This window comes from Stigmatopora argus, chromosome 12 (assembly GCF_051989625.1).
Source record: "Stigmatopora argus isolate UIUO_Sarg chromosome 12, RoL_Sarg_1.0, whole genome shotgun sequence".
Taxonomy (NCBI): domain Eukaryota; kingdom Metazoa; phylum Chordata; class Actinopteri; order Syngnathiformes; family Syngnathidae; genus Stigmatopora; species Stigmatopora argus.
In genome coordinates, this window is record NC_135398.1 from 9,372,467 (window position 1) to 9,384,601 (window position 12,135).

The window sequence follows — 12,135 nt, forward strand, 5'->3', positions numbered from 1 at the left end:
GAGGAAACACACTCCTTATTGAGTAGACAAAGCACTTCTTCAAGGGTGTATGTCTTGACCTCTCTAGTAGTTTGGGCCATGATGATAAAAGTATGCACTGCATAGTATCGAGGAAGCATATTAAGCAGGCTTCATTATCCGACTCTTAACTGTAAGTCTTCCTTCTAATTGTCCCACAATCAAAGAGCAATCTTTTCTTCACCAAAATCAAAGCTTTTCAATAATGCAGGGGGGGGGGGGGGGGGGGACTTCCTCGCCTCGGGTGGCATCCTGTACAATTACTCGCAATCAAGATAACAAACTAGTTCGAAAATCAAACACTCTCCCATTTTACTTATATTTGGCTTGATGGGAGATGTAATTAAATGTAACTTCTCTAAGTGCTGGCGTTGTTACGATCGCGCCGAGACGTCGTGGCGCAATCGGAGGGATTTGGACCCAGTAGCGGGGAAGCAGGAGGGGATGAGACGAACTGAGCTCATGATAGTAACTTTAATGACTCAAAACGCTTTACAAAATAACAAGGACTTGTACATCCCAAAACGAAACAAAACCGGAGCATGGAGAACAGTACCTTTGCAGCGATGTATGCAGTGTCACGCAGGACGATCCGACAATGACTACCACTTCCGTGGTGCTTAAATACACACATCAGGAAGTAATCATGAATCACTCGAAGCTGCTCCAACCCAATGGCAAGCCAGGAGGGACAAACGAGCTGCTCCTGACAGGCGTTGTTTCGCAGGTTGAATTTCAACACGGACACCAAGTTCCATGTGAGATGATTTTGATTGTGGCGTGCACAACAACAGACGTCGTATATTTGAGTGCTAATATGACAAATGTTGGGCCGCCATTTGAGAATCCAATTCTTTAAATTCCTAAGAGAGAGCATTGTGTTGTGTGCTATGGTGGGGATGTGGGTTGTGGAGTCGGGAGTGGACTTTAGCAGTCCGCCATTTATTTTAATAAATGAGAGAAGGGGCCGCACGTGGGGGTGGAGGCCAGTATGCAAATGCAGACCCTCATTAAAACAGCACCCCATTATCTCCTGGCCCCCACCCCTGTTGTTTGTGTTACATTAATGAGGCACAGCCATCCGGGGTAACTAATGACAATGTAATGATCAGAGCCTTCATAATAAAGTCATCACGAGCCGTGACATTAACTCTTTTTTTTATGTCGACGGAACCTCATGTCCAATCCATATACTCTAGAGGGTGCAATGTGGGAGTTTCTTCATTCATTCATTTTCTGAACCGCTTATCCTCACAAGAGTCACGGTGGGTGCTGGAGCCTATCCAAGCTAACTAGGGGTACCAGGTGGGGGATACCCTGAATCAGTGACCAGCCAATCGCAGGGCAGAAGGAGACGAAAATCCATTAGCGCTCACACTCATGCAAACTCCACGCAGTGAGGACCAACCTAGGATCGAACCCTCAACTCCAGAACCGTGAGGTCGACGCGCTAACCACTTGCCCGCCGGGCATTGTGGGAGCTTAAATTTTACAAGTTTTAAGCGGGAGTAGTACTGCCCATTTTCTAGTTGCCCATGGTGTATTGCAGGTGTCAGTTTTCATCCAGGTGAAAAACAATCCCACGGTTGAAGAATGGCAACCCTTACCAGTCGAATCCATACTCTTTTTTTTCTCCTGGAATGGCTGTCTCAATAGATACAGGTTGGGTCTAATCTTGAGGGTTAATTGCTTGAACTTGAGAGTGAATGATGGTTTCTGATAGAAGTATTTTTTCTGCAAAAGTAACTTAGTACAGCTGCAAAACGAAATGTTGGGGTTGTAACAAGGGGAGATACTGTAAACCTAGTTGTACATAATACATTTGTAATGTGGTGGAAACCCCAGTGAGCTCCATCCAAATGAAACAATGACGTTTGTGTTTGAGTAGCCAGTGGGATCATCTGATTGGTACAAATGGCCTCTGTGGGGCCACTTTACTTTAGTGTGAAAGTCACTATTGTTTTTGAAGATCAAATTTATAGCACCTGTGACTGTTTTGGCAAAATTTAGAAACCTCATTACAATAGACATTATCAAAAAATAGGCAGATTCACTAAAGTTTTACTTGATTGTTTAATTTCACCCTTGATGGGAAAGCTGGCACTCCAGAGACCGGACTATTTTTATACAAACAATTAAAAAGTCAATTTTCCGTAATGTGTCCCTGATGAGTTACATTGTAGCAAAAACACAATGCCTCTTTTTTCCAATGAAAAAAAAACGGGTGGAGTTACTAAAGATACAGGATAAAAATCAAAAAGACGCTGTTACTCACACCCAGATATTAACTAGTTAACTAACTGTACAATTGAATTTTTTTACTAACCAAATCAGCAGCAATGAAGCACATAAACAGTCAGAAAAGTGTGTATGGTCAAGGGAGAGTTAATCAGTATTAGTTTTTGTTTATAAAATCCAGTTTCAAGTTATATTAATTGTGATGTACCACAAATAATGTGGTACTCTTTCCAGAAATGACTTTTATGCATATAAAACCTTTGAATTAGTCAACAGTTTTATGAGATTGCATCAGTTGCTTTGGAAAAAGTAACATTGCATAACCAAAATCTAATTCAGTCTTTCTTTCACGATTGAACAGAAACGTTGTTTTAGTTAGGATTTTTTATGCATCTTTTACTAATTCTTTTTAAACCTTTTTTTCCCCCCACACTACTAAACATGTACTGTGTTTTCTTGTATGTAATAAAGATTGGAAATAGAATCTCCATCCAGGGATTTAAAGTACAATTGGTAAAATAAATATAAATTATTAGAAGCATTGATTAGCCTTTTTATATGGGAAAGAAACAACTTGACACCACAAAATTCTAGTTTTATATAATGGAAGTAATGTATATTGTACACTCAGTATGATAAAATGAATTTCTGAATTATTGCATGTCATCCACATACTGTATTTAAATAATTTAAAATGTTCCATTAACAGGTATGTGAAAATGCCTTGGATTATACTGATGTAATTCATATAGCCATTGAGTTTGTTGCATCCTAGCTCGTCTAATGTGTTGTTGGTATGTTCTCAAACAGGCAATACCTGCATGTTGACAAAAGGGCACGCACGCAGCAGAATTATTTTTGGTGCCACTTAACTTTTTCCTAATGAAGTTGGGACGCTGCTACACGTTTTCTCTGGGGCATTCCAAATGCGTGCATGTGTGTGGAGATTTTATCTGGTCTGCTTTGGTGAAAATGAGAAGATTAACCCCACATAACTAGCAGAAATCTTCCATTTGATCTCAGTGTCATTAGCCCGCATTAATAAGCCGTGAAATGTGTTTTTCCCCCCACTATCATCTTAATTACATGACATCTGAGTTGGCCATCTTAACGACGGCTCTCTTTGCTTAGGCACTCAGAGGTGTGCGTTTTGTTCCTACACACAATCTTATCCAAAAAGACTGTCTTTGGCCATTAGAGAGACAGATTGACAGAAGTGTAAAATAAATCTTCATGGCAGTGAGTCAGAAATATAAATAGAGCAGCTAAGATAGATTTGTCTGCTGTGTTGATGAAGTTAGCTTCAGGGGAGGAGGCTGGAGTGGGGGGGCACACTACCTTTTTAGTAATGAGGACAACTGCAGACTGTGTGGTCTCCTCATGAAAAATGATTGTTTGGGTTGTACCACACAAAATCCCTGCAACAACAATAAATTGGGCTTGATTTGGGGGAGAGGTAGCCCCACCTCGTGGCATCATGTGGAGGGGCTAGTATGCCTTTTCTATCAAGTGGAAATATTTAGGTTTTCTCCCGTTTAACACCCACACATCCTAAAAACATGATTTCAGGTTAATTGTATACTCCCAATTAGTGAATGCTTTTTCATCTTTTTGTGCCGTATGATTGGCTGGTAGACAAATGTATTGTTTACAAAGCCTCCAGGCCATGTAGTATTTAAACATGAATCTTTCTGGAGAAAAGAGTCCCTTAAAAGCCATCTTTCTTATTTTCATTACATTATGTCTATAAAGTGAGAAAAAAACAGGTAAAGAAGCAAAGAGCTTTTACCTTTTTTTATCAGCAAAGCAAAATCTGTAATAATTTTGCTTGCAGAACCTCATCAGGTCGACCCACAGGAGGCCAAACCATTCAGGGTTGGATGGTGAGTGCAAACACACACAGATACCACCCCCAAATGACCCCTCGAGACAAGTAAGATGGCACAGTTGAACATTTCTTTTTTTTCTTTGTTCTTATCCTTTCTAGCTTGAATGCTGGTGTCCAATTACAGCTCTATTGCTAATCAATGCGAGACATTAGGATGTGTATAAATCAAACTCCGCCATACTGCTCGCTAACAGGCAGGAGCCAGCAGGGACGAATAAACGAAGCAAAAAAATACGACATTCAGGCTAACCAACCGAGATCAAAATAGCCATTAACACACACAGAAAGGAGTTTCATTTGACAGATTGGAAAGATTTTGAATATTTGCGATTTTGAAGATGTAGTCAAGAGTAAATGCATGCTTCTAATTGCTTTTTATTTTCAATTAATATGTTGTGAAAACAAATGAAAGGCACTAAGATTTGCTGAAACAGGTCAAAAAGCTGCCATACCTTCCCAGTTGAGTGTAACTTGGCTGTTTAATTTTCCCACTTCAGTGGTCAGGCAGTCCAGAGGCCCAACTACGGAACAAAAACAAAAAAGTCAATTTCCCTTAATATTTTCTGTATAAACATTATTTGTATTATAACAGTAATTTGCAATCCAGGCTCAAGTCTTTATTTGCTATTTACAGCGACTAAACAAGCAAAGAGCACCAGAGGTGTTTGTCAAATATTGGAAAGAGGAGAGGTTCCTTTGTACATTTTTAATTGAAGATGTCGTTATTGTGCCTCGCTGCAAAGTGCACACGCAGGCTTTTGTAACACAAGCTTGCTCCAGACGGGGACCATCTGAAGAAGACTAGCAGACCCTTTGATGTCTTTGGGAAACGGGCATAATGCATGTGTAATTAATAAGCCATTTGCATATGATGAACTCGGGCACTTAGTCAATGTTCTTGGGATATAAATACCTGAGGAAAACAATAACGGCAGTGAACATTAAAAAAAGGGGGGTTGGTGTTGACACAAGAAAAAAAAGGAGACAAATCTACAGCCCGCAACGGATTAGAAATACATTAGTAGCTAATTATGTGCTAATTGCCAATATTTTAGCAGGTGTTTGTACTTAACTGGTGGTAATGCCCTTCTGGAACAAGCTCATCAGAAGTATTCTCCACTGAATGTTTAGGCCCTAAGTGATTAGGATGAAACAGGATGGCCTTATGTATGGTCAAAAAAGGAGGATGATGCTAATGATGGGGCTAAGGCTAATGACGATCATATAAAGCATATTATAACCTTGCAGGCAAATAAAGGAGAAAGCAATGGTGGGTGGGGGGCAGGACATTTTGAAACTTTTACCAGTAACAGCGGCGATGCACGTCCATTTTTTTAAAACTGGGAAGGCAAGCAGTTATGAAGGTGATGGTGGACTTTCATCTTATCTCATCAGAGGTCGATGTCAATATTGAGTAAAGAGTTTTGCGGTATGCAGTACATGGCTTTTCATTTCATTTCACTTACTCGACTAAAGCTGCTATTTGGGAGCTTGGGAAAATCCAACTAACGTCTCTGGAGCCAATCTACTTTACAAGAGTGCTGACATCAACCAGTTATTGTAATGACAAGGACACAAATAAAAGACAGTCACCATTTGGGTGTCTATTATACAGAGATGGCATTAAAGTCACAACAACAATGGCCACAACAATGCTCCATGACCTCCATGCATAACCATTTTGCATTTTAATTCTTTCCATTTCATCTTTTATGTTAGACACTAACTAGTTAATTTTATGATGACAATATATAAAAGCCATTCAGGGTTTATGACAAGCTGTGTAGTTGATGTTCTGTATTGCACCCATGTGAATGTTTTCTTAATTGCATGTTCCTGTTGACTACACTTTATTTTCCACATCCTGTACATGTGCACTCACCGAACAAAACATTGACATTAACTATACTACACTCCCAACACTAACTACTACAAACAACTATTAATATTGGGACAATGGCAAAATTCTTGTTTTGGCTTTAAAACCCACTACCATGAAGAAATAAAACAGAAAATATGTCCTTTGATTTCAGATTACAACACTATTCATACACACCACCATAATCCACCAGTTTTTTTTATATACAAAAAGTGATGGGACAAATGATAATAATAAATGGCACTTTCACTTGGTTTCAAATCCACTGCAATCAATTACAGCCTCATGCCTGGAACACAGACATCACCATATGTTGTATATCCTCCTCAGTGATGCTTCACCACACCTTTACTGAAACCGTCTTGAATCCCTGCTTGTTCGTCAGGAATTTTCTGATCAGTTTCATTTTCAGCAAGTAAAATGCATGCCCCTATCATTTAACAAGAACCACGACATAATTCCTTCTGCTGATTTATTTCAACAGTCACATCATCAATTAAAAGAATACATGGAAACCAGTTCCATTGGGAGCCATACTACATGCCCACCTGGCCATCGAACAGCTGAGCCAATTGTCCCATTACTTTTGGTCCCATAAAAGGGTTGTAATTCCCACACCTGATTTGGATGTAAAACGGTTGTCAAATTAAAGCAGAAAGTCTGGGGTTGAAGCACATGTTGGTTTCATTTCAAATCCATTGTGGTGGTGTTTAGTGGTACAAAATGAGGCTGCTTATACTTGGCCTGATTATTCATTCACCTAAATTCCTAAAAGATAGTCAAATGTTTTCACGTGAGTTTCTTCTGAGATTTATGTGTATTTTTGCTCTTCATTATCCCAATTCAGATCAAATAAAGGATTGCATCACACAGATCTTTTCTATTTTTGCCAGTACTTTTCTTTCTATGTTTCCCCGAAGCTCCCTCAGTATAGTTCGACCTTGAGTGAGATACTTTTGGGACCAGTTTTTTTCTCCTTCCATGAACATAAGCGTCACAGTTTCCCATAATCCTCTGGGAATGCTGAGGTGAGAGCCGTGGCCCATCCTCGCATTTCGTATGCCTGGCAGCAGATCAAAAGCAAAGCGGCTTCCTGAGCTCATTCCAATTGTAACAGCACATACTATCAAGTACAAATACAAACAGCACGTAAATGATAGCGCCATGGCCTGCAGGAGAGCTGCCAAAGAGCAAGCGGCATGCTAATCAGGGTACCACTCGCCACGGGCTGGTCGAGGAATAGCCTCTCATCCCCACAATTCCCAGCTAGGGTGGACAAAGGGAAAAAGGGGGAGAAAATTCCCTCTGGGTACAATACAAGGACAAAATATTAAAGCATTGATTTACACTACTATTGCTTTTTCTAGTTACCAACTGAAAATTAAGTTTTTTTTAGGAGAATAGGCTTGCCAAAGGATTCTGTTCTACTTAAGGCTATTCATCATCTATGCTTATATAAATAGCGAACAAATAATTAGACAATATTAACCCTCCTGCTGTACTATGAGTTAAATTGAGCTATTCAATTTTTTTCATATAAATATGTGTATATAATGCAGCTTTAACTTTAAATCAGAGGTAACACAATAAAATGTCCACAATTCCCATTTTTTGTCTCCCTTTGTTTATGTGTGTGGGGGGAAATATTATCCTAATTCTTGACATCATCTAAAATGATTTATGTTGACACTGCTGTCTTTCTGGGAACAAAGTGAAATGTCTGGAGCACCCTCGTACACTCTCCCTTGTATGGATAGTCTCCTCGGAGCTTGGTTGTTCTCCAGAGCCCCACCGGGATAGCGGAGCGAGAGGAGAGCGCACATTGAGCACGGCAGGACCCCACCAGTGGAGGCCTGGAGGCACAACTCTCAAGGACGCAGAGAACTGGGGCAGAGAACTTTCAAGCCACACAGTGTGTGAGTGTTCCTATCTGTGGTGTGTATGGGCTTTAATCTCAATGAATTGATCCACTTTGTCAATTCAGTTTGTGAGACAAAAACACTTAGATCATATTTATATCTTAAAGGATCAAGTCATAATGCCTTGTAGATTATACTGTAAAATAACTCCAGAAAGTATTAAATGTTAATCGAAAGGTTCTGCGGTTTTGTCTATCTACGTGTATTTGTCTGTACCTGGCATCAAATTTAAGAGCTCTGAAACAAGTGCAATTACAATTAAAGGCTATTCCATCGGATGGTGGGTGACGAGACGCGCCTGTTAAGTGGATCTTTCCTGATTATAGGCTCAGAAACAGATCAGGCTAACAAACGTGTTTATTACTCCTGTTCAATAATTGCTACCAAAATGTCCATCTGTACTATTGGGAATGCCATGCTCTCCCACATCATGACTATGAATAATAATAATTATATTAATCATACTAATAATAATTATCCAATAAAGTTATCCAATCCAATTGTGGCAAGAAACAGAATGGAACCGATCAAATGAAGCGTATCAGGTCCTAAAATGTATTTTGTTGTTTTTAAATTGCACTGAGGCACTGTTGGATGATTCACTGTGAGCAGCAGTCCATCTCCCTTTTTGTCTCCAAGTCTACAGAGGCTCAGGGTTACTGCGCTCTTCACATCAGGAGAAAAGGAACCACACAGATTTCAGATGGAGTACCCCCAACCAAACCTTAGCACATCGACCCGTGCTGCCATCCTGGGCCTCTAATGGAAGCCCCGGGCATCTAGACGCCTCTTTCCCTCGGACACAGGCGTCAAGTAGAGCACTCCTCATCACCTGACACAGCGGGCCACCCCGTCCTCTTTATCGCTCACTAGGATGGGCTTTTTGGGAACATTTCAGCCTCACGTGACCAGACAAACGCATTCTAATTTGTAGACTCGGATTAACGCTCCACCAGACGCCCCAGAGAATCAATGGCTTTATTTCCCTAAAACACTGACGTGGCGAGAAGCAGCTCCGAGGGTGCTTTTAATGCCGCCGCAGTTCCTTTGGCGACCGGGCCATATTGATTGTGCCCATGTGCAGCTACGTGCATCTTATGGGGAAGGATCTATTTGTGTCACTCTGGGCTGGGATGGGGGCTCCACCAGTGGGGTGGTGAGCTCAGCCAATGGAGGATGCCAAAAACATCAAAACAGCCATGTTTTCAGATTACCCAAAGGGAAAGCAAATTACGACAATTATGCAGGCTGTGGGAATACTGATATAAGCGTACCTGCTAGTTCACCCGGAGACTCTTCTTTATGAGGCGAGAACACACACCAAACAGCACACTCAATTTGGTTTGATGGCTAAACCCTCAGTCAAGGAGGGTATTTAAACAAAGGGCTGATCATCGGATGCCTGCAAAGCAAGTTGAGGGTGTCAATTCCAAAAGATCTTTTAGTTGCTGTCGAACACAAATTGCTAGTCAACAACAAAAAGTAGACATTGGAATCTAGACTTGAACTTGAAGAGAATAAGCATAAAGAAAATGGCTGCTTGGCAGTATAATTCCTTCTTCAACTAAGCTTGATACACCACAACTATTATTTCTCCATTAGGTTACACAATGATTGTAGGTGATAGTAGCTTACCACCCTTTGGGGTATGATATTAATTCATTCACTATCATTGACAGCAATAGATGTCAAATCCATTTGAACTGAGGAGGGTTGACAATGAATCATCACTGAATGATTGAGGTTTGATTAACCTTTTCTAGCAACATGGCTTCTGATATGCAGCACATACTAATGTTTCCTAAGTGACTTGTCTTGACTGAAAGAACCAAATAAAAGCATTAATAATCATATAATAAGACGCATTCTGGCTCATGAGCGCAAACGGGCTAACGCTTGTCTCCCAGTATTCACGGGACAATAGTAATTAATCATTCTGAGTAAACATTTGGCAATTTGCAGCACAGACAAGCCATTTACCCTTGTGGCACTGTTATCAGCACAGTGACAAGCTGTAGGAAGGAAGACTTATCCAAAAATCACAGGCCTTTGTTTGCTGCTGCGGTGACATATTCATGACTTGGGCCATAATAGTCAGATTCCTGTTCTTTCCCCAAGGGAGAGTGCCGAAAATGGTGTCACATCCAATTACCGCAGCACACTGTAGCAGTAAATCAAAATGCATGCAGCGATCTCTGGAAATCTTCAGTGCGCGTGTTCACACACACACAAGTACACGCACACGCACGCCTACACACTCATTCTTGTTTTCAGATTGCCTTTCTAAACGTCCTACATGGAGACAATCCTTATTTTAATACTGAGAAAATACAACAAAGATGCAATGAAGTCTACAATTGAATGCTTCCTAATAAAATGACAACTAATTTTATATCTAAAACTGGTCAATCAAAAATGAGGGAAGAGTTTGTTGCATTTTTGTAAATAAACTCGTTTAAAACTAATTGAATAATTTAACTAAAAATGTAAAGATTTTTTTAGGAAATGAATCAGTATTACTGTGCCTCTAGTAGCTTAGAATTGGTGGTTTAATGCATTGCAAACTATTTAGGTTAATATGACCCCCTCCAAATGTGTATATTTGATATGACCAAATATTTATAAAAGTTATATATATATATATATATATATATATATATATATATATATATATATATATATATATATATATATATAACTTTTATAACATTTATAAAAGTTATATATATATATATATATATAACTTTTATAAATGTTTGGTCATATCAAATATACACATTTGGAGGGGGTCAAAATATCAAATTTAAGCCATATTGCCCAGTACAATTTCAGACTTAGATGTGAGTTCAGTCAGTGTGTTTCTTCCACCAATGCACTGCATAGGTGGAGATTGAATTTTTAGGTTTTGTAATTATAGCAAAACGTTTCACAGCAGTATTTATCATTTGTGGAGCAAATTATCTTGTTCCAATATTGTGACAATTACAATTCAGTGCTTTATTTATTTCTTTTTGCAAAGGACAGGTCATTGAGGACAAAAAAATGATAGTGTGATTATTGCTGGCAAGAAAGACATGATCTGCCCCCACCCCCCCCACATGGCCACGTTCTCTATGTGACAGAAAGCCTTTGGGGAGGTATAAGAGGTAGTTATAGAGGAATGCAGCAGCCTCCAAAGTTTAATTGGAGATGTGTCACACTAAATAAATGGTGCAAAAACAAGCGCTGACTGGGGGCTCGAGGGAAGGGCCCAAGGGATTCCGCCTGTTTTATTGGGCAGGAGGTTTGCACAACTCCGGCTATGCAATGCTTAAATGCCCTACTACAACCAACAATGCAGCGTGCCTCTCATAGATGTCTTCTGCTAAGGTGTAACATGAAAGATATTTTTACAACATGGGTGATCACACTGCTATGTGACATGCATGTTTTCACGAAAGCATGTTTTTGAATACCAATAGACTAAGGGTGCCCAACTTCTGTTCTCAGTCTGTTTTTCATGTCCCACTTCCCCTTCACCCCTGAATCAAATAATCAGCATCAATAACAATCTTCTGAACAGCTTGCCGATGAGAAAAATCTAAATGGCTTGATTCTTGAATTTAGGCTCCTTTCTATCTTTGTAGTTTGAATGTAGGAATTGGCAGTATAAATTATTTATACAGACTATAATTTTTTGTCATTATTTGAACCACTTTATCCTCACTAAGGTCGGGGAGGGTGCAGGAGCATATCCCAGTTGACTTTGGGCCAGAGGCGGGGAAGGGGGACACCCTGAATTGGTGGGCAGCCAATCACAGGGCACAAGGAGACAAACAACCATTCACGCTCACACGCACACTTACGGGCAATTTAGAGTGTCCAATCAGCCTACCATGCATGTCTTTGGAATGTGGGAGAAAACCAGAGTACCTGGAGAAAACATGCAAACTCCACACAGGTGGACCGACCTGGATTTGAACCCAGGTTCCCCACTGTGAGGCCGACACACTAAGCACTCAGGCGCCGGGCCACCCCAGACTATAATTTACTAAACTAATTACTTCAAGATTAGAAATGATCTTTGCAAATGTCCCATAAAATAAAACGTGACATAAAATCTACTTGTGTGTTCACTACCATATCCCAAAAACATGCATGCATGGTAGGCTGGTGGAACATTCAAAATTGTCCCTATGTATGAGTATGAGGAT